General features: G+C 45.7%; 1 long non-coding RNA gene across 1 annotated transcript; it reads left to right on the top strand.

The window, feature by feature from the left end:
- Positions 1 to 6082: 6082 nt before the first annotated feature.
- LOC111774207 (uncharacterized) lies at positions 6083 to 19677 on the top strand. Its single transcript, XR_011440414.1, has 3 exons — positions 6083 to 6310; positions 9467 to 9529; positions 17798 to 19677. It is a non-coding gene; the product is annotated as an uncharacterized lncRNA (long non-coding RNA).
- Positions 19678 to 27735: the final 8058 nt, after the last annotated feature.

Raw genomic sequence — 27735 nt, 5'->3', positions numbered from 1 at the left:
TTCTTTCTGTCCTGATTTCTGATTAGGAAATTCTGTGCTGAGTCCTGTCCAAGGGACCTAGTGCAGTCTCTTTGAAGAGGAATAATAAAGAGCTTCTTCATGTTAGTTCAATTAAAAAGGAAGCCACTTTTTTTTCCCCATGGACAAGTTTGGAGCCTAATGATAAAATAGAGACGTATTATTTGTCATGACACCCTTTCCCATCATAAGGAAGGGGCTCCATTTACAAAGAAAAGAGTAATAGCAGAATTCAAAAGGCAACAGGGCTTCTAGAAGGTCCCTCCCTGGCCAGGCAGCCCCTGGAGGCAGCTGTCAGAGGAAATCGTGAAGAGGGAGCTCCCTGAAGGCATAGCTGGCTCCAGAGCTGTCCCAGAGGGCAGCGCGGCCCAGCCGAGCTCAGCACATCTCAGCCGGATCGCAGCTGGGGAGGCCAGCAATCATGAGAGGGGGAGGGTATTTGAAAAATCTTTGGAGTTAGCAAAACTGAAAGGTTGCCCTGCTGGTGCTTGTCCCTTTTTTTTTCCCCAGCTTAGTGTCTAATTCGGGTATTTCCAAGATTCTTGCCCTTTCCCCATCAGAAGTGGATCAGGTCTGGGGCCACTGTCCTTTGCCCTGAGTCATCCGTGTCCCTGGGGCTTTTTTCTCCCTTAGAAACAAAAGGTGGAGCTTTGCCAAGATTAAATGGCATTCCTTTCAAAGCCTCAAGGCTGGCTCAGCTCAACACGCACAAGAGGAGGCCTTTGAAGGTGCTACAGCTAATTTTCCAATAAAGCAGAACTCTTTTGGACTGAGGTCAAAAGAGAACCAACATCTTCCAAATTCAGGTCCTAATCAGCTCTGTAAAAAACGGATTTTTAAGCCAAGGCTTAAACTTGTGCTAAAGCCTCAGATTTTAAAAATGCTTGAAACTAGAGTTGGGAGGTGACGAGGTGTGGTAAGGAACTGTGCGGGTGGGGGAAGCACTGGTGTGTGGTTTTGCTTCCAGTCTGAAGTTACTGAGTTCAGGAGTTTGTATACTCTTGGCCCCGTTGGCGAGTATGCACTGAGTGCATCTTTACAGCGAAGCTCAAAGTGGCATTTGGAGGGGTGTGACACGGGGTTGCTACCCTTGAGTGAGTCACCATCTCACCAAGAAGAGGAGACCAAAAATAAGCAAAGATCTGCATATAAAGGGCTTGGCACATGGTAGGGGCCTCTCAAAGTGGTTTCCTGTCTTCTCTTTGGGTTATTGGAGAGGAAAGTGATGTGACCACTAGAGATGCTCTTGGGCAGAAAGGAGCACATTGACCATGCAAAGGGCAAGGTCACTGAGTGGCCAGCAGGACTGGCACGGTGGAAGGTGGCCGGGGTGGGGGGTGGGGGGGGGAGGTGGGCCACGATGAGTGAGAACTAGCTGGTGAAGGAGAGGGGGGCAGGAGGGGAGAACCCAGCCTTAGAGTGGTGAGAGTGAAGGCAGAACAGTCAACCAGGGGCCTCCAGCACCAGGCCGAGGGCTTGGCCTAGCCCAGGTTCTAGATGGGACACTGGACTGACAGCCATGGATGTGTGTGTGTGTGTTTTTGCTTGCTTTTTGCTTCAACAGGGATTTATCATATAGTTCAAAAATCTAAATTTGAATATTTGTGTTGGGGGAACATTTGCTCTGCAATTTTGAATTTCGCTTTAGGCCCCACCCCTACTGATCACCCGATTCATACACTCATGTTACCTTCCCAGGCCCCGCAGGAATTTGAGTTTGTGGCCCCAGCCCTATAGGTAACAGGGAAATTGGACATTTTCAGAACGGTGGAAATGTTGTTTCAGAACTATCACTCATATATAGGGTTGCCAGATAAAATACAGGTGCCTGTTAAATTTGAACTTGAGATAAAAAAATTTTAGTATGTTACGTCTCATAAGATAAAAATTATTCAATGTTTTTCTAAATTTCAAATTTAACTGAGCATCTTGGTTTTTTGTTTTGTTTTGTTTTGTTTGCTAAATCTGGCAACTCATATCAAATTAATGGGAGGAAGCAGAGGATGGGGTCAAACGTGGAGGTTGTGCAGTAGCCCCAGAAAGAGATGGATGACCCGCTCCTATAACGGGGCGATGGCTGGACTGGAGGTGAGCAAGGTTCCAAAGCTTGTTTCAAAGCCTGCTTAGAGATGTGGGGTGAAAGCAGAGAAGCAGCCCAAGAGTTACAGAGACGCAATTCATACTATAGCTCCACCGCTTAGACAGGATCCTTCCAGCCTCAGTTTCCCCATTACTGCCTCATAGTGTGTCCTGAGGGATAAAGAGATAATGAAAATGCCTTCTAAGCACTGCACAACCGTGAGTTGTTATCATAAAGGCCCCAGCCGAAAGCCATGGCTCTTCCACGCTGTCCTTGCCCCACTATTTTGAACACAAGGGTAAATGTCACCTTGTTCTGTGTCCCCATTGGCCCATGCTGCTTGGACTTACATAGTTCCCCACTCTTCCGCGTGGGCGCTTGCAAGTACTCAGTTTCCTGTCCTTGGCAAATCTGATGACCTTTCCTCTGCTTTTTTAGCGAGCCATTGGAAAAATGCTTATTAGGGCAGAGCTGGGCACAAAGCCCAACAGCCAACTAGAAGCTCTGCCCCCCAGGTGGCCTTCAGTCTATGACCAAACACCCTCTGGGTCCTGTCTAATGTACCTGTACCACACCTGGCTTCTCTGTGCTCAACCATCAGGCAGAAACTTGCTCTGCAGGTGACATGAGGCAGTGGGCCCTGGGATCGACCCTCCCCTCTGCCCCTTTCTTTCTTTCTTTTTTTTTTTGAGGAAGATTAGCCCTGAGCTAACTGCTGCCAATCCTCCTCTTTTTGCTGAGGAAGACTGGCCCTGAGCTAACATCCGTGCCCATCTTCCTCTACTTTATACGTGGGATGCCTACCACAGCATGGCGTGCCAAGCAGTGCCATGTCCACACCCGGGATCCCAACCAGTGAACACCAGGCTACCGAAGTGGAACATGCACACTTAATCGCTGCACCACCAGGCCAGCCCTCCCCTTTGCCCCTTTCTAACTCTGTGACTTGGGACAGATCATGTGGCTTTTCCATCCAAATATAAAGTTTCATTTTATTATTTGATATCCTTTTATTTTAATTGCTTTTCCTTTCTTCATGTCAATTTTATGACTAGTGCTTACGCTAAAAGTGTCTAAACAATTTCTGAGCTACAAATGATGGGGCATATGATGCTCTCCCTCTCCTGGATGTCTTCAAATCAGCTTGCCCCTGCCCTCAGGGAGCTCTGCTTCCTTCTACTCACTCCCAGACATGGGCTCCGGCCAGGACGCTGCGCCTTTCTTTGGCCTCTGTTGCCACCTGCAGGATCGTTCTGGGGAGAGTTCAAGGACCCAGGATGGCAGTGGGAAAAGAAGGCAACAGTAGCACGAAGTCTTTGGGCTTCACCAGTTGTCTGGAGACTTCACAAGGCACAACCTCATCACCTTTCTGGAGCTCAGGCTCCAATATTTAATGAGCTGGCTGACTTGGGGCAAGTCACTTCTTTGAGCCTATTTGCTCATCTCTAAAACAGTATTTGATATCCTTAAAATTGCTTTGAGAGTGATTATTGATGGATCAGTCATTCATTTATGTATTCATGAAGCAAACACCACATCAGATACAAAGACATGAAAGAAATAAGAAGCTTTCCTGGAGAAAATCGCAGTCTTACAGAGGTATCCATAGGAATACCACAGTATTCCAATCCATCGGAAGCTGTCATTACATTTTGACACATGCTCCAACAGAGGTATGAACAAAGTGTCGTAGGAACTAAGTAGTGACTAAGTCTGTCTGGTGCAAGCAGGGAAGGCTTCACAGCAGAAGTGACACATGAGCTGGATTTGGAAAAACACCAGAATTTGGATAAACACACAGAAGTTGTTCACCACATAGAGAAGAGGGGAAAGTACATTCCAGAGAGAGGGAGCAATGAACCAAAATGCTTTGACCTAGTTTGTTCTAGAAAGTTCCAGAGGAGTAACTGAACTTTCAGATCCTGCAGCAGGCTTGGTAGGAGAAAAGTGGGAGGAGAAAGAACTTTTCCAACTTCAAAGCGAGGAGGCAGCCACTCACTTTGCCTACGGTGAGGCCCAGCCCTGGCAGGAGTCTAGGACAGGAATGAGGAAGACGAGCTAGAAGGTTGGGGAAAGAAGATTCAAGTCAGGATCAGGAGATCCGCTTCATGGCCCAGGCTCTGCCACTTGGCCGCCATGTGACTTGGCTGAGTTAATCATCCTTTCTATGCTTCAGTTTCCTCATTTGCAAATGAGGATAATAACACCCACCTTGGAGAGCTGTTTCGAGATACAAGCAAAATCGTTAACGCAGTGCCTGACACAGACATGCTCAAATATGTTAGCCACCGGCATTACTATGAGATGTGTGCCTCAAGGAAGTTATTCCACCTCACCAAGCCCACTTTTCTCATCTATAAAACAAGAATAATAGTGTTTGCCCTGAATGTTTCAGGACTTAACTGTGAAGATACCATCAAGTAATACAAGCGGTTAACTTCCTATAAACCTGAGTTATCATAGAGTACAGAATGAAATAATCAAACCTACATTTGTAAAATCGACTGAGTGCCTACTATACATAAGGCATTTTCACTTTCATTACCTCATTTAACTTTTCCTGACAATGACCTTATAAGGTAGGTATCCTGTGTATGTTCATTTTACATGTGATGAGAGGAAGAGGCAGAGAGATTAGGTCCACTCATTGAATAGATGTTCTCTGGGCAGGCACTGCGGATGGAGCCCTGAACAGGGGAGGATCATGGGAATTATAGCCGAGCAGAGGGAACAGATGTGATGTGCATACTGGCAGCCCAGGTTCAGTGCCTAGACTCCCTGCCCTACTCACTCTTTCGGTGGTCTCTCCAGCCTCCCAGCATTCAGCGCCACCTCGGTGTATTCTGACAACCCCACATTTCTATCTCCAGCCCAGCCCTCTCCAGACATGAGCCTAGTCACCCTCTCCACTAGTTTTCCCAGTAGACACTTCAAACTTAATACGTCCAAAATTAAGCTCTTCTATAGCTTTTCTCCACAGTCTTCTGGTCTCAGTCCGTGGCAACTCTATCCTTCCAGCTGCTTGGAGTTATCTTTGATCCCTTGAGATCTCTACATCCCACAATCAGACAAGAATCTTTTTTATTCCATTTTTGAAAACATATTCAGAATGTGACCGCTTCTCTCCACCTCCAGCACTACCCCCTGGCCTGAGAGAATGCCCCTTCACCAGGATCGCTACTGTGGCCTCTGTTTTGTTCAATTATCTCCTACAGTCTATTCTCAACACAGCAGCCAGCACTATCCTTGTGAAAAGTAAATGCCCATTTGCTGTTCAAAACCCACGAATGGCTCCCCTTTTCTTTCACATTAAGGCCAAAGTCCATGAAATGTCTGCAAAGCCCTATACAATTGGCCCCCTTCCAACAGATAGGATTTAGTTATTATATTTATTGCTTTTTCTCTGTCTGACTACAAGCTCAGCAAGGGCTCCTTTATTGGCACATAGTGGGCACTCTATAAATGTGTGCTGACTGGATAAAATGACTATACAAGCATTTAACTGCATAGTGGTAAGTGCCATGAACAAGATGTACCACTGTAAGAAGAAATTCATGGGGAGAGAGCCAGAATTCCAGCTGGATCTCACAGCTCCAAACCCAGAGCTTGCTCCACTAAGACGGTGTGCAACGAAGTGCCCGGCGCAAAGTAAGTGTCTCCATGTGCTAACTGAATTGGGATCTGAGGTGATTTCAGGAAACAGGGAAAGCCCTCCCTCACCCTCTTTCAGAAGCTGCCCAGCCATCTCTCTCTCCCTGTCTCTCTAGCCCCCGACATGCGCCGGTGCACACACTCACACTCACCCTGCCTTCCCTGGCCTGCTTTCCTCAGGCTGGAGACTGTCTCTCTTTAAAATGTAAACAGTTTTCAGGAGGAGGAAGAAGAGGACAGTCACCTGGACAGAGCCAGTTCACACTGGCTTTGCTAGAGATAAGACGTATGGGGCCAGCTCCCCCTCCGTCCTGCTGCAGGCGAGGAGAGGCCAGATCTACTGGATCACGCCGGACGCCTGAGGGGAGGAGGAAGAAGAAAGCCATGGGTAGGAACGGCTGTAAACAGTAAAGACACTAAGTTCCATCTCCCTAGTTAGGTAGGGAGCGAGGAGATGGCCAGGGGCGCTTGAGAACTTGGAATAAGGTTGCCCTCTGCCGGTGAACCTACCAGATCAGCTCACAGAGGAAGAGCGCCGAGACGAACGTGCCCGACTAAACGGTAACCCGACGGCACGTATTAACACATCCCAGACGGGGCGCATCGCCAAAAGGGGGTACAGGTCTGGGTAAGGGCGGGCTATGGGGCTCACGGAAGTATCTGGTCACATTGAATTGGGTCAACAACCTGTCTGAGCCAGATGCCGCTGCACTTTTGAGTCATCTGACGCCTCTGCTCTGAATTTATCGTGCTCCAGCAACTTCGCCTGCTCCAGCCTCCCTTGGGGCTTGCCTCCAGGGAGGAGAGGCACTCCTCGGGCGGATTCCCAGATGTGGACCCCCAGCAGTCCACTCTCGGTGTAAACTAATAAATGGTCGTTGGCATGGTTAGCACCGCCCAGTGCTTCCCCGTCAGGTCATCAGAGTGAAACATCAAGGGTCTGCAGGGGCCCAGGGCTGCCGGAACCCACCTCCGCGCGCTGGCCCGAGTAGGGTACTGAGAGAGCGGCCCTTCCCGGGATGGCATCGGGCCCCACTGGGCTCTTCAGCGGGTTCAGGGCGGCCCAGAGGGTAATGCAAAATTGGGTAGATGAGAGTGCATTTTTGTGGGACGAGTCTAAGGTTTCCCTCTGCCTCGCCGGGGCTCTCAGCCCGAGGAAGGGAAAGAATTGCGCCAGGAGGAAGGACGGGAGGTCCGGCCAGCGGGAAGGAACCCTGTTCCGCCCGGCCTCTGTCTGCTTCTGTGGGCTCATCCTCCCCGCTGCGGCCAGTGTCACCAGAGATGCAGGGGGAGCTGGTGGGTGTCGGGAGAGTTGGGGTTGGGGGAGGTCGCCACGGTCGGACACTCAGCCCCCGACTCACGCAGGACCCCCGGATTGGGGCGGCCGCCGTCAGGCTCCAGCCCACTGCCCTCGCAGGGCGGGCCACCTGGAGGCGGGCCACCTGGAGGCGGGAGGAGTCGACAGCGATCATAGTGAAAATTCTCTCAAACCCGGCTCCCTCCTCCTTCGAATCCGAGCCCTGGGAAGGGGCTCCGAGGCGCCTTCGGACTCCCCAGGCAGCGGAAACCCCAAGACAGAGACCTCGGTGACCCAGACCCCCTTCTCCAAGCCGAGAATCCCTCTGCACCACAGCTGGCGCAGGAGTGAGGAGTTGTCGAAGGAGGCGCCGGGTTTCCTCGTAGATGGGCGTGTTATATACAAGGGTTTTTCCTCCGATCGCAACCGCAATACGACCAGCTTTCGGGACTGAGCACCCGCTCAATCTCCCGGTACTGGAGTCGGGTAAGGGTGGGGTGACGTTTGTCCCGGTTTCGGTCCTGTGCGTCATAGACACCAGCATCTCCTCTCTGAGCCGTAGGCAACAGGCTGAGCGGGGCTCTGAAAGGCGTGCAGTCGCCTAGCAGAGGGGGCGGTGCGGTCACCTGGCCGCCTCCCTAGGGACGGCGGAACTCGGTGCAGCCCAACCGCAGGCAGGCTGGACAGACTCCATCCAGCCCAGGAAAAGGAGCGGCTTTCTCCCCTACCTACCCTGGCGGAAAATAAACGGTCTCTGGCGTTTTCCTGCATTCCTGACGTTTGACAAAACTATTGTTGGAGGTTGGCCATTGTGGGCGGGGATGGAGGACTTCTCACTGGGAGCAAACCCGCCGGTCCCCAGGCCAGAGCGGAGTCAGCGCCTGCCCCAGGCAGCCCTCCCGGCACAATGCCCCTTTGTGGCCCGCCGTCCCGGGGCTGATGCTGCCCCTCCACGCTCAGGGCTCCCTCCGCTTCGAGGATTCTAAAGATAGCCACTAGCCTCACTCTTCCCTGAGGTCTCGCCTGGGAAGAAAACAAAACAGGCTTCCTAACCACTGCGAGGGAGTGGAGGGGTGGAGAACTTTCCCTGGGCTCTGAGTGCGTGCCAGCGCTCCAATGCTCCCTTACAGCCCTGTCCGGAGGAGTTAGCGCCCGCAGTTAGCTTATGTGCCTCGTGGAAGGTCCTACAATTGGTAACTGTCAGATGGGATCTCAAACCCAGTGCTGTCTGACTTAGAGAATTTGTATATACATATACATATGTACATACATGCTTGTATATACATTTTTTTCTTTCCACCACCCAGGGTTGAGGATTAATAGTGTTTGGCATTATCCCCTTTCCATCTAGACCCTTCAAAACTGTGGCTGGCATTTGCTTGACTCCAGTAAGTTCCACATGCCCCCTCCTTCAGCCACCTCTTTCTTTACCTGACCCACCTCCTTGGTTGCTTGGTAACACTTAGGGTCACAGTGTGACGGTTCAGGGGGCCAGCCTCATGCGCCCTCTGCCTCCTGCTTTAGTTCTGAGAGGACAGTGCCTTGGATGTGCCTCCCCAGTGGCCCTCTCCTCTGCAGCTCTGGCTTGTCAGCCCTCCCTCCACGTCCCTGCCAGTCTCCAGCCGCATTACCAGGACTTGGGAGGAACTGGTCCCTCCCATACACTCTGCCAGAATGGCAGAACCTCAGAGGTGCTGTGGATAATGGTTACCTCTCCGCTTTGAGGAACTCTTGGCAGCATCCACAGGCATCCACACAGGCTAGAGCCAGTCCCGGACCAAGGATGATTGCCAAAGGCACAGGGCAGTGGATGCTGACTTTGGGGTCGCTAAGGGTCCGCAGATCAAAAGTGCAGACTGAACAACCCCTGGGGTGAATATTAGCAAGGGGGTGTTGGTTAATTTGGGGGAGGCAAAAATGAGGAGCTTGCACTCACAGCTCCATACATTACAAAATTCTTCTCCCACCCCTCCCTTTTCCTGCTCTCCTCTTCTATTTGCATTGGCTGGGGACCACTTCTTCTTGCCAAATGACTCAGTACAGATGGGAAGTGTAACTTGTTTAAGAGAGGCCTCAATGCTATGTGGGTACCAACACTCACAACGCAAAAACTAAATAAAATAAATAAAAGTAAAATTCCAAGTAGTGGATAACTTAGAGATCCATGCAGAATTTGTGTTCCCTACTGGACCCCAAATGTTTGGATCAACCAAAAGCAAGGCCAGGTCAGTTTATGTGGGGCTTATGGACATCAGTAACCTTGAGGCAGGAGGATCAAGTGAAGAGTGTGTAGGCTCCAACCTCGCTTAGAATCCTGGTGTGGATACTAGCTGTGTGATCTTGCACCAGTTACTCACCCTCTCTGAGCTTCAGATTCCTTCTTCCATAAAAATAAAAATAATAATTCTTTATCTTGGCAGGGTTGTTGTGAAGACTAAATGAAATAATGTATTTGAAAGTTCCTGATGTACAGGAAGTGCTCAGTAAGTATTCATTCCATTGTTGAAAATTCTATTAGAAATGAAGCCAAAAATGATTTCTATAATCACATGTCTAAAAACATCCAGAAAGACAGTCCCTGAGAGGTCTTTGGGCACGTCAAGCAGGATCTGGAGCTATTTAGAGAGGAAACGAGAACCGAGGCTAGAGGGACTTATTTCTCCCTGGTTTCTCACAGTTTGGGTACAAAGAGGGGAAACACGGTGTTCTGGCCGTGTGAGTATGTTTTGGCAACGCTTTTGTTTTTTTTTTTTTAAGATTTTATTTTTTCCTTTTTATCCCCAAAGCCCCCCGGTACATAGTTGTGTATTCTTCGTTGTGGGTTCTTCTAGTTGTGGCATGTGGGACGCCGCCTCAGCGTGGTCTGACGAGCAGTGCCATGTCTGCGCCCAGGATTCGAACTAACGAAACACTGGGCCGCTTGCAGCGGAGCAAGCAAACCCAACCACTCGGCCATGGGGCCAGCCCCTGGCAATGTTTTTTAATTGTCCCCCTTTTCTGATAAATGTGTCCAACTCTAGTCTCCTCCCTTCCCACTTCCCTTCACTCCTTTTCCTTCTCTCCCACACCCCTGGGGTCTCGATTGGTCCTTTTGAACCTCAATCTCCTCATCTGAAAAGCTTGTAATTATGGTAACTCACAGGGTTGTGAGAAGGATTAGGTGAGATAACATACATTGAATAAACCAGTCCTGTTTCCCTTGAGTTGTCTCATCTCTTCCTCTTCCCTGTTGACTTCTAATTCTCCCTACTTCTTCTTCCATTCTCCACAGATATTGAAGGCGAGGTTGGATCAGGCACAGACCTGAGGGATGGGGTCTGGGAAACCTGCAATTTCTTTATATCATTTCGTCTGCTTTGGACCCTACCTTTCAAAGATGACTGTCGTTATGATTGGCTGTTAATATCTTTTCAGCTAACGGTCTCCCACCACCAGCCTCTATGAGTGAATGGCACCTGAATTATTTACTTTTTGGAACTCCTCGTTGGGGTGTGTGGTCACAATTTGGAATCCTAGAGTAAATAAATTCAATACTGTAAGTTGAGTCCACTTGGGGCCAGGCCTAAACTCAACAACATTAAAAATGTACCAGCTGCTCTGAGGGTTCCTTGGGCAGGATGCACGGAGGAACATGCAGTGTTCATCTTAGCACTTGGTTTGGGCTTAGAGGCCAGGCTCCTCCTTTTGGGGACTGTCTGGGAGTTGGCGCCCAGAACATTCTCATGTCCTGCAGGAAAGCCTCTGCTGGTCCAGAGCCAGTGCTCGTGCCCTCACACATCAGTGGTCCCTCCCCTCTGTGATGCTGCCTCCCTTTACAGTTCAATCTGGATTGACTGCTGGATGCATTTGTTTACTCAGCAACCATTTACTGTGATGCCTGCTGTGGGCAACGGGGTGGCAATAAAGGTTCAGACCCCTTGCCCTCTATTCGGGCCCATGCTGAAGGGCTATCCCAGTGTCAGAGCTCACCGTGGGCCTGCTGGGCCCTTTGTTATGCTGCATCCTAGCCCACCTGTTCCTTTGCCCCATCCTGCATCTTTCCCTTCCTTTACAGCTGTTGCCCCTGAGCACACCTCAACTAACTTCCTTCATGTTTATCTCATCTGAGAGACTGATTTCTGGGGATTCAAACCTGCAACGGGGAGCTACATGGAAAGTGGGCCGAGACACACCTGTGTTCAAATCCTGGCTCTGTCACTTGGTGGCTATGTAGCTTTGGGCAAGTTATTTATTCCTTCTAAATTTAATTTTTCATCTGGGGAAAGAGATTATTGTGAAGATTAAGTGAGTTTATATATGGTGTACGAGTACCTGGACCACTGAAGCAGCCCAACCAACGTCAGTTCTTCCTTCAATAGGATTTCTCAAACATAACATCCCACATCCCAAATCCTACTGGAACTTATATTTCTAGTTTATCAATTTTAGTAGAATTTATGTTTTTATATTCCTGAAAATAATCCTGCATCTTAGAGAAGGGTAACTCTTTCACTGTTAAAGTTTTAGAACGCTGTCTTAAGCGAAGTATAATGGTTAAGAAATCAGAGGGAGTCTGGATTTGGTTGACCTTAAACAAGCAAGCTAACCATATAACCTAGCTAACCATTGCAAAATGTCCTCACCTGCAGAATGGGACGTCATAGCCCATCTTTGTGGCAGATGGTGTTTGCCTTAAATGCCTACAGCAATATTTCCCATCCCAGCTGCTCTTCTGAAATGACCTTGCCGTTCCTCCATTAATAGATGGAGTCTAATTCTCATCCCCCTGCATCTTGGGCTAACTTCAGTGACTTGCTTGGCCAGTAGAGTGTGGCAGAAGTGACATTCTGGGACTTCCAAGGCTAGATCATATAAGGCTAAATCACTTTGTCTGGGCATCTTGGAAGGTTCCCTGTTGGAACCCAGCCACCGGGCTGTGAGAAGCCCAAGCAGTTGGAGAGGTCACAATGTCAGTGTTTGGTTAATGATTAACATCAACTGCCAGCCAAGTGAGTGAGCCATCTTGGGCGTCCAGCCCCTTTGGGCCTTCAGATGCCTGTGGCCTCAGCCAACATCTGAGTGCAACCCCATAGGACCCCCAAAAAGATGGCCCCACTGAGCCCAGTCAACCCATAAACCATGGCAGATAATAATAAACTGCTTTAAACCTTAACTTATGGGGTGGTTTGTTATGCAGCAATAGAAACCAGGACGCTACCTCCTAGGGTGGTTGTAAAGATTAAATGAGATGATGCATGCAGATTGCATAACAAAGTGCTCTGTAAATGATTACTACCCTTGTAGAAGAGGGTAAGCTGATGATGTGGGGTGATAACACAGGGGTACAAAGGACCTCAATACTACCCGGGCATCATCTGATTTAATATTCGGTGAGCACCTGTCACATGCCAGGCTGTGTATACAATCATAGAATCTCCGAGTAGAGAGGAATCTTGGAATTCTTCTAGTTCAAACTCCCACCCAGTGAGGACATTCTTTCTTGAATGTTTGTTTAATCCAATGATTATTTATTAACCCCTGCACTGTGCCAGGAAGTGTTGTTGATGGGTAATGCTGGAAAGTGGGATAAAAAGATGACTAAGACACAGTCTGTTGCCAGAGGCAAACACATGGACAGTTTCTGCACAGTGTAGTATATGCAGAGAAGAGGGACATGTTTCCCCCACGTTGAATGAGGTGAGTGATTTCATTGTCGGCCAACTCTGGTAATTCAGCTTGCCTGCGCCCTGGCTCCTGCTGACATATTGTCTGTGTACTAACTTGTATTTTGAGTGGGAGTTCTTGGACTCTTGGTCTTCTTGCTCCATATCCTGATGTCGACTATTTACACGTCCACTTACCCATCTCTGCTCATGCTAACCCTTATCAAGGAAGGCGGATTTGCCTGCACTTGAGCACCAGACTGCAGGCTCTCTGAGGATGGTGCCTCGGTCTTGTTCATCATTAGGGCCCCAACTCCTAGAGCAACCAAAAAAAAAAAAACGAGAGAGAGAGAGAAAGAAAAGAAAAGAAAAGAACAACCAAAAAATGCATCCCATTACGCGTGGGTTCAGAAAAATGCCAAAGATTCCTTTAATTCAAGTTCACTTCAAACAAAGATAGCAGGGAAAATTACCAGCGTAAGCTGCTTTCTCAAGTTTTAATAGGCTGTGGTTTTAATGGGCAGGTGAAACCAGTTTTTGAAAACTCTGAAAGAGTTCATGTTGAGTTCATTACGGCCAAGTAGTTAGTAGCTGCCACAATCTATTGAGCTATCACTGTTTTCCACATATAGCCACATTTTATGGCTTCTTAAAATTATCTTTAAAAACATTTCACACTCCATGAGCTTCACATACATCTAGGGCTTAGAATTTTTATTTTAAATGATAAACATTAGTTCTGTGTCACCTCTGAAAAAGCTCTTGTCTTCTTCTCTTGAGAAACCAAGAGAATGTAACCCACTGGAGCAGAGCCCCCAGCCGTCTGAACTGGGCCCTTTCTTCTCAGCCTGATTCACCTGCGGAGAGCTCCAGCCATACCTCACAGGTCCAGCGGGCAGGAGCAATGGGCATGAATAGACCAAAGTTTGCCTCGTGGCTCTATAGTTTCTCTCTAATCAAAGTCAGATCCCTTCTCCCCATTCTCTTCCTCCTTATTTGAAAATGTTATCACTTGTTTGTTTGTTTGTATCAATATTTCTCTGCATGGCTGTAATTGTAGTTTATATAAAACATAGTAAGGGGCTCTGTTATTTAGGAAATTATTATATTTTTTGTTGCTACAATGTATTCATATCATTGGGTGGGGGATAGTGCTGTCCTGTATACAAAATCACCAAAGCTTTCCAATGGAAGAAAATATGGGAAATCAGAAGGAAAAAGAAAAATTGGTGGGGAAAGGGCCAAGCTTTTTATTTAAAAGAGGAGGAGGAATGATTTCAGGAACTTCAGGGATGAGTGGGCACCCCATCACTGGGGAGTTGGGAATCACTGTACACTTGGGTCAGTGGGATGTACTCTAAGAGGCTGGGGTGAACCCCAGAAGCTGCAGGATGAACCCCAGAAGCTGGTGGGCCTCTGGCACCTGGGAGTGAACTGCAGTGGTTGGTAATGGACTTCTAGTCGGCTGTGAACACATAGATGGAGGATGACTCCAGGATGTGGGAGGAGACCCCAGAAGTTGGTGGTAGACTCCTGGTTCCGGGATTTCAGGATTAGATCTGGAAAGCTGCAGAGGTTACAGAGGAGTCCAGGGGGCTCTTAGGGTGCAAAAAATGATGGGCGGAAAATTCAGGGCAGTGATGGCTAAAGGGAAAATCTATTTAGCAGTAAGAGTGGCGCTCCTTCACACCAGGACATCCAGTGGTGGCTTCTCCTCTTAAAGGGGAATTGGAGGGAAAACTTTTCCAGTGTGTCCAAAACATGTCCTCTCTGCTCGACACCTTGGAGGTGATGCTCTTGTGGAACCCAGTGGCCATTGGCAGGTACTTTCAGCACCTATCTGGGGGTTCAATCCTCTGTTCCTAAACAGAAATGAAGCAAGGCAGGGCATGATGCCCTGGGCAGTCTCTAGTCAATCTGGACAAGAAGGAGACTCTGCGGCCCCCAGCTAAATGTCTCTGCTTGGTTATTTGTAGCCCAAAGTGCTGATTTTCATTAGCTTCTGCATCTCTACCTAGACTTTGTCCAGCTCTGGCTAGGCTGCAGACACCTTGGCTGATCTCTGGACCAAATTAGTTTGCTTTTTCCTTTGAGTATGTGTTGTATAACTCACCTTGTTGTTATGAAGGGTCAGATAGAATTTGCATTCGTATGATCCCATGTTATTGCTCATGAAATGTGGAATCTTGTTGATTTCAACGGTCTTTATAGCCAACTTCTAGAAATGCTCTCTGTGCTGCTGGTTGCTCTTTAAGGAGGAGGACACTGCCAAATTCTGGTCTTGTGTCTACCTCTCGATGATGCAAGAAGTCCAGCTTGAGGATCTGTGTGCTTTGTTTTCCTAATAAAAAAAGAAAATTAAAAGAAAGAAAAACCCTAACCAGAACAAACTCCACATGTACTAAGGGTACTGAACAGTCAGTGTTTCCTCTATTTAAAACCTAAGAAGTTCACGGTGCCCCTAGTCAGAACTTCCAGTCCCAGATTCTTCTAGGATCAAAGTTGGTGCCCAGTGAGTTGCTGCTGGTCCAGGTGGGCCCTGTGAGTCAGGGCAGATGTAGCAGCTGGCAGTCTATACCTTATGCCCATATCCTCAGTCACAAGAGTTATACATCCTCAACACTCCACTTGTAGGCAAATTCTTCCACTCCTTTCTTGCTTGTGAGGGTGCAAAATGCTTTGATTCAAATACACTGGGTTTGTCTACTCCATCCTTGTGGTACCCAGGCCAGATATTGAATCTCTTGGGAGGAGCTGCCATGCCACTGCATCAGGACTTCCCTTTCTTATCCCTGTTCTCCTTAACATATTTTTCTTAATAAATTTGGCCATAGGATCCCCTCTCTTGTTTTCTGAGCATCCAATACAAGTGTTCATCTTGTCCAGTGGCTTCTGCATCTCCATCATTGTTTCCTCCACATTCTGTTGTTCTGGCTGACTCTGAACCAGCCCTTTTCCCCACTGAACAGACTCCTCATCTTCTCTACTTTTCTCCTTTGCTCCAAACAATTTAGTTTCAAGTTCCTCCTATAACTGGCTTATCTTAAAATATGGCTTGGGCATTTTAGAATTCAGCTTCAAACTTCATGGTTTCTTTGTCTCACTTCTTGAAGTTCTATGATTCTCACTGCATGTCAGTTAATAACAACTCTGTTTGAGCCCCAGAAAACCTATGCCCAACCTTATTTCCAAGAGACCAACTCATTTGGAGTGAGTGAGGTTGGATTGGAATCAGCAAAGTTGGTCTTCTGTTTCCTGTTGGAGTCAGAATCAGAGCTCCACAGTCAAGGTCTATTCCACAAAGGAGATGGGTCTGAGTCAGAGGTCTTCCTGCTCTCATTCTGGTGGAAAGCAGAGTCTGAGGGATGACTTCTAGATGAAGAATTTATCCAAAATTCCCTATGGCCAGGGAAAGAGCCTTTGAAATCATCCTGTTTCTTATGTCCTGAGTAGGATTTTGCTTGTTTTTTATTTTTCTTTTTTTAATGGTGGACAGAGTCTGAATGGTCTTTATATTTGCTGTCCTTTGGGAGGGACTGATGAGAAAGTCCTCAGCCCTTCCAACGTGAAGACGACTTGCTGGAGGCTCTTTCTGATATCTCATTGCTTTTGGTTCTAGGCAGGAAGTGATGGATATTAAAAGCCACAACTGGGTTTATGACAGGTCTTCCTGGGTTCCAGGGAAGTGTCTGAGGAGTCAAGAGCCCTCCTGGGTTGAGAAGTGTCTGGAAAGTTATGGTAGGTCCTCACAGGGAGAGATGGATCTTGGAAGACATGATTAGTTCTTCTAAGAAAAGATGCACCTGGGAAATGTTGATTTCTAACTATGTTCTATTTGCATTGTTTCTGGGGAGTTGAGAGCTCTGCTGGATTGAGATGTGTCTGGAGGGTTTTAATGGACCCTTCTCAGAAGAGATGGGTCCGAGGTGTTTCCCTCCTAAGATGAGAAGGATGTGGGAAATCATGACCCCTCCTAGAGAGAGATGGATCCATGGAGTCAAGACAAGAGTCTGTGAAAAGATAGGTCTTCATTCTCATTTCCATTTGTCATTGGTCTAAAAGGCCTCTATCAGCTTTCCCATCCAGTTCAGGCTTCATATGCAAATCTCCATCCTCTTCCTCTTCCTCCTTCCCCAATTTAGTAGTGTAGATAGCTCACATCATGATCAGCTCACATCACGGTCCACAACCTTCCTTTTCCTGCCACTGGCCCTGCCAGGCTTCCGTGGCTTCTGGCAACACTTGCAACTGAATTCGAAGCTCTCATTGGCACCAGTGACAAGTGACATTTCAAATACATGACTGCTGAGAGTGGCAGAGCTGCTGCCAGAGCAGCAGCATGTCAGGCCTCTGTGCTTTAATGGGCAGGAAGAAGAAACCACATCAGAGGGTACAGCCAGTTTCTCAGGTCCCTGCTCAGGATGGTGCCATTAGAGAGCTCTGAGGGGAACGCAACAGGGTAAGGGTTCTCTCAGGGCTTCGGGAAACTCCTTCTTCAGTCCATAAGAGGATCACCTCTATTTCTTTTAGGCAATGCAGCTAATGGGATTGAGCTTAGCCATGATCAGCATTTACCTGCATCCAGCTAAGCCTGTCTGGATATTTGGACATTGTCTAAGAGATTTATTAGCATACTTATTCACAGGAAAGAATATTTGTGAAGGTTAGGAAGGTTATGAAGAAATGAATATGAAGGTTAGGAAGAAAATAGTTTTTAGTGATGAGGTCTGCTTACGTTTTCAGTAATTAAAAATAATCTAAAAAGATCTTGAGAGTTTCTTCACAGATCAGCTGCATTTTCATTATATTCAAAATACTGTTTCCCTCAGTGGAGATAGACATAGTTTCTCTTTATTGAACAGTTGATTCCTTCTTTGCTCTTTTCACTGACTCAGTCTAAGCCAACCCCCTAAAATTGTTTTCACTCTGTCTTGTAAAGAAAGCAATGTCGTGTCCTTACATAATGTCAGCATTTGGAGAAATGCCTATACAACATCTAATTTCCCTAAGTGAGTAATTCTCCGTTTCTGTCCTTATGTACTTGTACTGGAGAGAAATGTGTGTTGATGATCAGATCATCTTCCTTATCTTCTTCATCCAACCCAACAGCTTGAAGTAGCAGCAGGAAATGCTTCTCCAAGCAAGAACATGGCTCACAGGGCTGCGGCATGTGAGCTCTTGCAAGAGTATCAGAAGTCTGCAGGTGGACCTCACACCCTGCCTCAACAGCCCGCCAGTGGAGCTCGGAAGAAGAGGATGATTGCTCCCGACACTGCTGGCATAACAGAGGCTATTTAGAAAGCACTTTCTATGTTCCCAACAGTCTAAGCACTTTTCATCCATCTTCTCACTCTCACAACACAGTACCAGCCTGTAATAAGTGGATATTTCTCCAGGGTCACATTGTTCTGGGAATGTGTAAGTAAACAAGCTAGGAGGCAAGGACATTTGATGAACTGACCAATGAGACAAGACTTGACCGTGAGTTCCTTGAGGATAGCTTCCTCATCCGATTCAGTTTTATCTCTGCAGACAGAGGCATGGGAAGAGTCACAGGACAGTTCCTGGGCAGTGGTTACACAGGCCCAAGGTTGAAGGGAACAAGAGGGACTTCAGGAGGCAGCTCAGGCTGCCAGTTGAGCCCAAGTCCTTGGTCCTTCTCAAAGGAAGATTGCGTTTTCTCCAAGATGAGCAAGGGACTATACAGTTTTTCCATCTGGACTGTTTTGCTGTCAAACTGTCAAGGCTGTGAGACTCCCCAAGACTACCTAGGCATGTCCCCTCTTTGATGGAATCCACCTCAAGTATTTTCAGGGTCCCCACGATGCTTACGATTGGTGCTACTCAATCTTCATTTTCCTGGAGATGACTCTTCAGAGTCCTTTGAAATCAAAGAACTCACATGGGGGCTGGAATGACTCAGGGAAGACAGGAGGTAAGCGTCTGTCCACAATGATGGGGTTTTCCAGCCAGGAGGTGCAACAGGTAGACCCTGTTCTACAACCTCACCTCTAGTTACAGTGGATAAACGCGTTTATAGATCTGAGTCCCTTCTTAAAGATAAGGGGTTTTTTTGGTAATGATTTTGCATTTTCCCTTCTCAAAATGGGAACTTATGTTATTTTGAAATCCTTTGCCCGTTAAAAAAAATTTTTGACAGAAAAATATGCATAAATAAAATATGTCATGTAGGAAAGATTGCATTCCTAATGTGCCTTTCTATAAACTTATTCCTTTCAAAAAGATAAACTGTGACTTTATGTAACAACAAAAAATTGGCAATGATGTTCTTAGGCATTTTTGTGAGATATGTATATTTTAAGGATGTTAGCTCTTTGGCTGCCATATTACATGTATCAGTCTCCCCAACCATAGTCTGCAAGGTGTACAGTATAAGCACCGTAAAGGCATGTACTTTTGGTCTACCCTCTGTGCCTAATAAACAGCATGGTGGGCATGAAGTGTTCAACAAATGAATATAAACCAGAAACTCTACAAGGCAGACCACCCTACATTTTGCAACCTATCTGATAACACTAATCTTATTTCACAAGGTTTATTTTCATAAGCTAAGTAAAAATATTTGTATTGAAAATCAATCATAAACACCCTCTCTCATCTCCAGATAGCAGACAATATTCTAGAACATAGATCTATGTCTCCTGATTCCTAGCAGAGCCCTGACTGCTTTGGGATTGAAAGAGAATGTCTGCAGAGAGTATCTAAGTCATTTCTTAAAATATTCAGCTGAGAGAGAGTCCCTCTCAGGAGAGAGAGAGAAAGTCTCCCTCTAGACGGAAGCTTAGCTGGTTATACCTGTGGAGCTGGACTGTGGCATGTCAAGACCCAAGTCCACTTACTGTGTCACCTTGGACAAGTTGTTAACTTCCCTAATCCTCAGTGCCCTCCTCTGTGAAAATCCTTTGTAAAAAAATAGATGCCCACCTTAAAAGAGTGTCTAGAACATGTGTTCAATAAATTTTAGATGTTATTGTTTTTATTGTTATCACTATGATTATGATACCAGCCAACTCATGTAAACAGCCAGTCCAGTTTCTGGAGATTGCAGTATCACTCCTCAGACTCATCCAGTTTCTTCCCAATTGAGTCTACACCTTTGCTTCTCCCTTCTGTAAAACACTGGGATAATCATGGTAATTAAAAATTCCTTTGTGTTTATAAGGCATGATCACATCCATTTTCCCGTTTGATCCCCACAATAACTCTGTTGAAGAAAGTGAGAAAGACTTTGTTATCTCCATTTTACAGGTTAGGAAATGAAGGCAAAGAGAGGGTAAGTAACTTTCCCAAACTTACAAAAAACAGAATGGAATTTGAAGGAATATCTTTCTCACCGTGTCTCCAGGCTAAGTAGAAAGAGCTTTGGCAAAATGAGTTGGAACTCCTAGTTGGAGTTCTCAGCTGCCATGTTCCCTGGTCAACACTTCTGGTCAAGTTGTGCTGCCATCACTGGGAGCAGCAGATTGGGGAGCATTTCTCTTACACTTCCTGGGATTCTGGATCCACAGTTGCTCCCTTACCTCTGAAGCCTAAGCATCTGGTATCAGCTTCTTAGCAAGCCCATGGTTTACCAACAAGTGTTACTAGGAGGCAACTGACTGGGGTAAGTCACACTGTCTCTACACATGCAAATCCTTCCAACGAACATCTTTATCTGCTTTAAATATCATCAACACGCTCACTGAAGGCAGCTTTGAAAAGAAAGTGAAGTCACAAGAAGGCATCAGGCTGGCTGGAGTAGATAGATAAACGTTGAGGGTGGAGAGATGCTTCTGTTCTGTGATTGGTCAAAGTAGCTCCAGCTTCCAGGTGGCCAGGCCTGATGCCTGGGTACTGAGGCAAGGGATCTGAGCACTTTGCATCCCTTTGTATTGTGGGACCATCCCCTTCTATTCTAGTCCACAAAGTGGGGAAGGGCTGTCCCAAAGTACCTGGCCCAGGGCAAATGTAATGACCTAGAATCATGGAACCAACTCTGGCTGTACAACATAATCCTATAGGAAGTTTTTAATCAATACTGATGCCCACACCAATTAAATCAGAATCTTGGAGCCTGAGATCCAGACATCAGTATTTTTTTTATAGTTGCATTGATATACATTGTATTGTATATGTTGTATAATTGATATACAACAAGCTGCACAAATTTCATAATTTGATGAGTTTTGATGTAAGTATACATCCCAACCCACCACCACAATCAAGATAACGAACACAGACATCAGCCTGAAATTTCTTCATGCTCTTTGTAATCCTTCCCCACCTCTCCCATCCCTACCACCAGGCAAACGTTGACCTGCTTTCTGTAGCTATAGATTAATTTACATTTTCTAGAATTCTATATTAATGAAATCATATAATATATTCTTTTTCTCTTGTCTAGCTTCATTAACTCAGAGTTATTTGGAGATCTACCTGAGTGGTTGTGTGCCAATTCCTTTTTTTAATTTATTTTTTATTTTTAAATTTTTTTATTAAGGTTATGAAAGTTAACATCCTTGTGAAATTACAGTTGTACATCATTATTAGTCATGTTGTAGGTACACCACTTGACCCCTAGTGCCCTCCGCCCGTGCCAATTCCTTTTTATTGCTGACTATTATTCCATTGTGTGGATATACCATAATTTGTTTGTCTATTCACCTATCACTAAATATTTGAGTTGTTTCCAGTTCTGGAATATTACAAATAAAGCTGCTCTGAGCACACATGAACAAGTCTTTGTGTGGATGTATGTTTTCTTTTCTCTTGGATAAATACCTGGTAGTGGAATGACTGAATCATATGGTGGGTATATGTTTAACATTTTAAGGCTGTGCCAGTTTTCCAAAGCGGTTGTACCATTTTACGTTTCCACCAACAGTGCAAGATAGACATCTACAGTAGTCCCTCGTAGATGACTCACAGCTTGATTTAGGGCACATAATTATGCCCATTAAATATAAAAGGTGTCTTATGGTTTATAGAGCCCTTTCACATTTATCAGTGGACTACATCTTAACCACAGATATTTTGGTTTCTGACTTCTCTTAAAGAAATAGAAGCTCTGGTCACTCTGGGTCAGCGTTTTTACAAGACCATAATCAGCTGGAGCTGAGTAGACAGTTTGTCATGGGCCCCGTCATTTCTCTATCACCTCTCTGACCTGACCCACTTTGCTCATTTAAGTTACTTGCTTAGCTCCTGTAGCCACTTTGGTTTGCTGATCCCTAACATGGTCTCATTTCATTCATATCTATCTGTGAGCCTTATTACTTCTTTCAGGTGTGTATTTCTACTTTGATCTATTATGGGCTGATCTTCTATTCAACATGTAGAGAGCAATTTGTTGGTGTTATTTCTAAGATCTTAGAGGACACCTCACTTTGTCCCCAGGCGTCATGGTAAAGGGCTCTCCTGGGTAAGGGGAAGCTGGTCTAAGACACCCTCTCTTGATCTTTAGCACAGAGCTTCCCACCATGCCTCTCGCCTATCGAAACAATTACTGTGTGAAGGAGTTATTCCCGCTGGTGGGAGAGATTACATAAGATCGTTTATTCTAAGTTGCTAGTGTTGACACAGTGTGCTAAGTCTCCTCAGACTATTTGTATTTTCGTAGGAAACAGAGGCAGGTAAGGGAAGGGTGCCAAGGGTGAGGTTCCTGGCAACGCTGCAGGCGCTGGTGGAGTTATTTGGGAGCAAGGAGCACCACCGACATCTCTTAAATGCTCTCAGGTTAGCTACTGCTGAGGGGAACCCCACTAATTAATTTTGCAAGTCTGGGAAAAAGAAATGCTGATAATGATGATGATGATGATGATGATGACGATGACGTTTCCAGGACTAATCATTCACCATCCTTCCGAATAATGTCCCAGGGGATTTCTCTGACTTTTGGTAACCCACAGACAGGAGAGAAAGTTGATAAACCTTGATCAGAATTCCTGCGACTCAGTGATACAAAAGTGCTTGTTAAAAAGCAAAGATTTATTACGTGCAGTTTGGCAAGACCTTAGAGATGGGCCTGTCCATCCCCTCTTGTTTTGCAAATATACCAATGATGACATCCAGAAAAGGTGCGGTAACTCACAGCAAGTAAACTCAGGACTCGTATGTCCCAGGAGCACCCGCTTTGTACCAGCCTGCTGACTGCTCACCTCCAGGACTTCCACTTCTCTGGAAGTTTCCTTCTAGATGCAGTGAACAGGATACACTTGAGTATGCCTAGTCAACGACTATCTTGGGAAACACACACTTGAGACAACTTCCAGGAACGTAATCCCAGGATCTGGTGTTCTTGGGAACAGATGACTGAGTGGCAGGCCTGAGCTGGCCTTCAGTTTGCAGGCTGCCAGGGGAGGTCTGGGCGTCTCCTGCCAGTTCCCAGAGGCTCACCTGTGACTTTTCACTCTTTGGCACCTCTTTCTTGTTCAGCTCCTATTGTTACATGACTCATATGGTGTCTTCTTTTCAATGCCTAATATTTCAGAGACTCAGCTGACCCACAGGAGGAAAGCAAATGGGCGTGAGGTGTGTGCAGAGCAGTCTACTGAAGGTATGACTTGTTAGCTTTTAAGAAAATAGGACTTAAGGATAGATATGAGGCAGAATTCTGAGGACCTTAAGTTCAGAGCCTTGTCAGGACACAATGTTCAACATTTACTGTCAAACCCAATTTTTGGCTAAGCCATTTACACTTTCTGGATAACTGCTTTAATTTTCATTTGTGTCTACTCACCTACTAAAAAATGAAGCATGCACCAATTTTTTTTTTTCTGCTTTATCTCCCCAAACCACCTACATAGTTGTATATCTTAGTTGCAGGTCCTTCTAGTTGTGGGATGTGGGACGCCACCTCAACGTTGCCTGACTAGTGGTGCCATGTCGGCGCCCAGGATCCGAACCCTGGGCCGCTGCAGTGGAGCACGCGAACTTAACCACTCGGCCACGGAGCCGTTCCCCCTTTTTTTTTTGACATGCACCAATTTTTAATAAAATAGAACCAATACTGGAGACTTTCATAATAATAAATCTTTTATTTCTATGATACTTTATAATTCACAAATCATATTATCTCATTTGATCCTTACAAAAAGCCTATGAGATTGATATTTTTATTATCCACACTTTATAGATAAGGAATTAAAGCTCACAAAGGTTTGGCAACTTTCCCCAAAGTGTTGTAGGAGAATGAAGACTTGAACCCAGGTCTACAGAATCCAGAGTGCACGCTTAAAAACAAAGAAACAAACAAAATTTTAAAAGCACAAACCCTATACCATAGCTCTTTATACAAACACTTTAGTGCAGAATTCATGACAAATTTGATCTTGAGCTCCTTTTTCCTTCCAAAGATGCCAGAAATTCTGGAAGCTCTTGTTAGGACATGGCGTCTCCTATAACACTGAGTCATCAAGACGGTTCTAGATAGTGACATTCCAGATCAGAGTAGTATTGTTCTATATAGTACTGGATGGAACTTCTCTTTGCACCCATAAAATTAAAAAAAATATATCTGTTTTTTTACTGAACGTTGGTTCATCTTAGTAAGTGTGCCCTTTTCCTACCCAAAAGAGAATCACATACTCTCTAAGGAAAGAGGACAGGAGCCCTAGACTCCTGCTTTCAAAGTCTGGATGACTGTGGGTGTTCCTGCCAATACTCTAGCCTATGCGATGTCTGGGAAGATCAGATGAATCCCCACAGACGAGAGTACTTCTGCAAACTCTAGGGTTCTCTATCGGTGAGTCTACCATCTTCAGATGAAAAGGAAGCTGACCAACTTTTTCAGATTGGCAAGGAGTGTCCAAAATTATACTTGTGTTTATGAAGGGCTTATAGATATGCACGAGAAACTTAATGAGAGCTGTTTTGAAACATCTTCAGGCATCAACTTCCCTCACTACCACTAAATTATTGTGGATTATATTTCTTTCTTTTCTTTTTGAGGAAGATTAGCCCTGAGCTAACATCTGCTGCCAATCCTCCTCTTTTTGCTGAGGAAGGCTGGCCCTGAGCTAACATCCGTGCCCATCTTCCTCCACTGTATATGTGGGATGCCTACCACAGCATGACTTGCCAAGCAGTGCCATGTCTGTACCCGGCATCTGAACTGGCGAACCCGGGCCACTGAAGTGGAACGTGTGAACTTAATTGCTGTGCCATTGGGCTGGCCCGGATTATATTTCATTAAGCATGAATTATATTTTTCTATACTTTTAAAATCATATTAAGTTTACCTCTGGGTGGTTGCATGGGCTCAAGTCCCCTTGTTACCCTCATAAACTTCTCCTCCATTGCTCAGGAGCCTACTGGTTGTGTTTAAGGTGCCCATGAGGCGGGACCCCTCCTGGCTGGGGCTGTCTGAGCAGCTGTTCATAAGGAAGGGGCTCTGGGTTGAAAAAGTGATGTTTTTGGAGGTGTAACTCTATCAAGATAAAAAGAAGCAAGACCGGTCCTGAACAGTCAAATCTTAAAAACTTAGAAGGTACGTACTACGTGCATCATTTGGAGCGGGAGGCAGAGAGGGATGAAAAGATGCCTAGTAAGTTGGTCAGGAGGAGAGAGGGGAACTTGTCGACGAAAAGGGTGTTCAGGAGCTAAGTCCACAAGCTCTGAGCATCCACCAGCATGACTCTTTTTCAGTGTTTGAACCAGAGTGATCAATTAAGTAGGCCAAATCAGGATATATAGAATAATTTCTTAATTAATGGTCAAAATTATCCTTTGGTTCATCTGATTAGCATGAATTCTTTTTTATAATCTTTTTTTTGCACTTTTTTTTTGAGGCAGATTAGCCCTGAGCTAACTGCTGCCAATCCTCCTCTTTTTGCTGAGGAAGACTGGCCCTGAGCTAACATCCATGCCCATCTTCCTCTACTTTATATGTGGGACGCCTACCACAGCATGGCATGCCAAGTGATGCCATGTCCACACCCAGGATCTGAACTGGTGAACCCCAGGCTGGTAGAGCGGAACATGCGAACTTAACTGCTGCACAATCAGGACAGCCCCTAAAAATAATCTTTTATTTTAAAAAATTATGATGCAGTCTTCAGAGATAGCATGCAGTTTTATATCATTCTCAAGCCTGGAAAGTCCAATTGTGTTATCAGCCTCTGCTTTGGATGTAGGTATTATAGATGGGATGAGACCACCCAAAGGTGGTACTGAGGACAACAGGCAGGGCTTCTTGGAGACTGTACCTAGCAAATGTGAGTTGGTAGGTGGAAGGTGGGTGACCATTCTAGTACAAGGCCTAGGGATCAACTATAGGGGTCCAGCAATTCCACCTATCAATACCCCAGGCTCAATTGTCTTTGGGCACTAATTCCTAATGCCTTAACTCACAAGAGGCTGATGAATAAAGAAGAATGACTATTTATGGTGAGGGTCATCATCCTTTTTGGTAGCTAAAATGTACATTCTCTCTTCTAGTTCACTCTCTTCCAAGTAATAGGGTTTGGGGGAAGCTGAATCTGTTATAAGACCATGGACTTAGAAAGCAAGGGACCTGGAAGAAAATGCCTCTTTACTCCAGAAATGTTCACGTCTCCCTTCTTGAATAGTGCTGGAAACGTGGAGAGTTCCTGTTCTTAGACTCTCCTTTTTCTACACTCTAGGTCCAACCCTCACATGTTTCTTCAGATATCTTGTCTCACTGATGAGGCTCTGGATTCCTTCATTTCCATTCATGACGTCAACTCCCAGACCATATTTTAACCCTGGTCCTTCTAGCTCTGACCTAGAAACATCCTGAGCTCTAAGGCAACTTCCAGTCAATTTCACCCAAGATGTGTGGATATTATTACCAACAACAGGAACAGCAGCAACAACTAACATTCACTGAGCACTTACCATGTGCCAGGCATGGTAATGAATGCTTTATCCTCGTTCATTCATTTAATTCTCATAACAACCCTCTGAGGTAGGTACTAATAATGAGCCCCATTTTCTACATGGAGAAACTGAGGCTGTTGGTGGAAAGCAACTTGCCCAAGACCACACAGTTAGTATGTGGTGAAGCCAGGGTTTGGGCCCAAGTCATTTTGACTCCAGAGCCCTGGCTCTTAACCATTAGTCATACTGCCCTCCGGATTTCTACACACTGAACACAATCAACAGTGACAAGTGGTCATGAGTGCTTTCTTTGTTGAAATTTAAGCTTAAAAATAATTGGTTTGGAGTGTAATAGTTAGAAATAAAGCCATGATCTGGGGGAAAATGCCTATGGCAAGAGACAATCAGAAGTCTGAGAACCCATTTATAAAAGTCAGAGAGTCCACATTATATTGCTCATAGTGTAACATTTTGAAAAACACGTACTGTGTGGTGAGCTTAGGTGAAATGCTGAACAAGACACAGAATCCCACATAAGAGCCTGCCCACAGTGGGAAGGCAGCCACCCTACTGCCACCTCCACTCTGGAGGGGGCGCCCTACCAAATGCCATAGAGAGGACATTCCTCCTTCAGGGACTGCTTGTTCTTTCTCACACTGTGGGAGTTTCCTAATGGATTAGCAAATAATTAAGAGTGTTTCTGGGGCCAGCGGTGACCTAGTGGTTAAGTTTGTGTGCTCTGCTTTGGCAGCCTGGGGTTCGCCGGTTCAGGTCCTGGGCACGGACCTAGCACCACTCATCAAGCCATGCTGAGGTGGCATCCCACATACAAGAACTAGAAGGACCTACAAATAGGATATACAACTATGTACTGGGGCTTTCCATGTGATTCAGAATCAGTGAAGCAATAAGCCTTTGGTGCTTATTTATGAAGGACATATCACAAATACTTGATGTCCCAAATAGCTTCCCAGAGAAACAACATTGAAAAGTAGTTCTAAGTCCTGTTTCACTGATCTAATCTTCTGTCTTCTCATGTATGATTCAAAATTTTAAAAAAATAAACAAAAGCCAGATGTGAGCAGAAACAGCTTGAGTTAATGTGGATCAAGAAGAAAATGGAAAAAAAACTAAAATCACAGATGATCCCTAAACTTTATTTCAACCATTAGGATTCTCCCTCTTTAAATATTTTACAAAACAGCTAA

Source organism: Equus caballus, chromosome 7 (genome assembly GCF_041296265.1).
Source record: "Equus caballus isolate H_3958 breed thoroughbred chromosome 7, TB-T2T, whole genome shotgun sequence".
Taxonomy (NCBI): domain Eukaryota; kingdom Metazoa; phylum Chordata; class Mammalia; order Perissodactyla; family Equidae; genus Equus; species Equus caballus.
The sequence above is the reverse complement of the archived record's forward strand: the minus strand, read 5'-3'. Positions and strand labels throughout refer to the sequence as shown.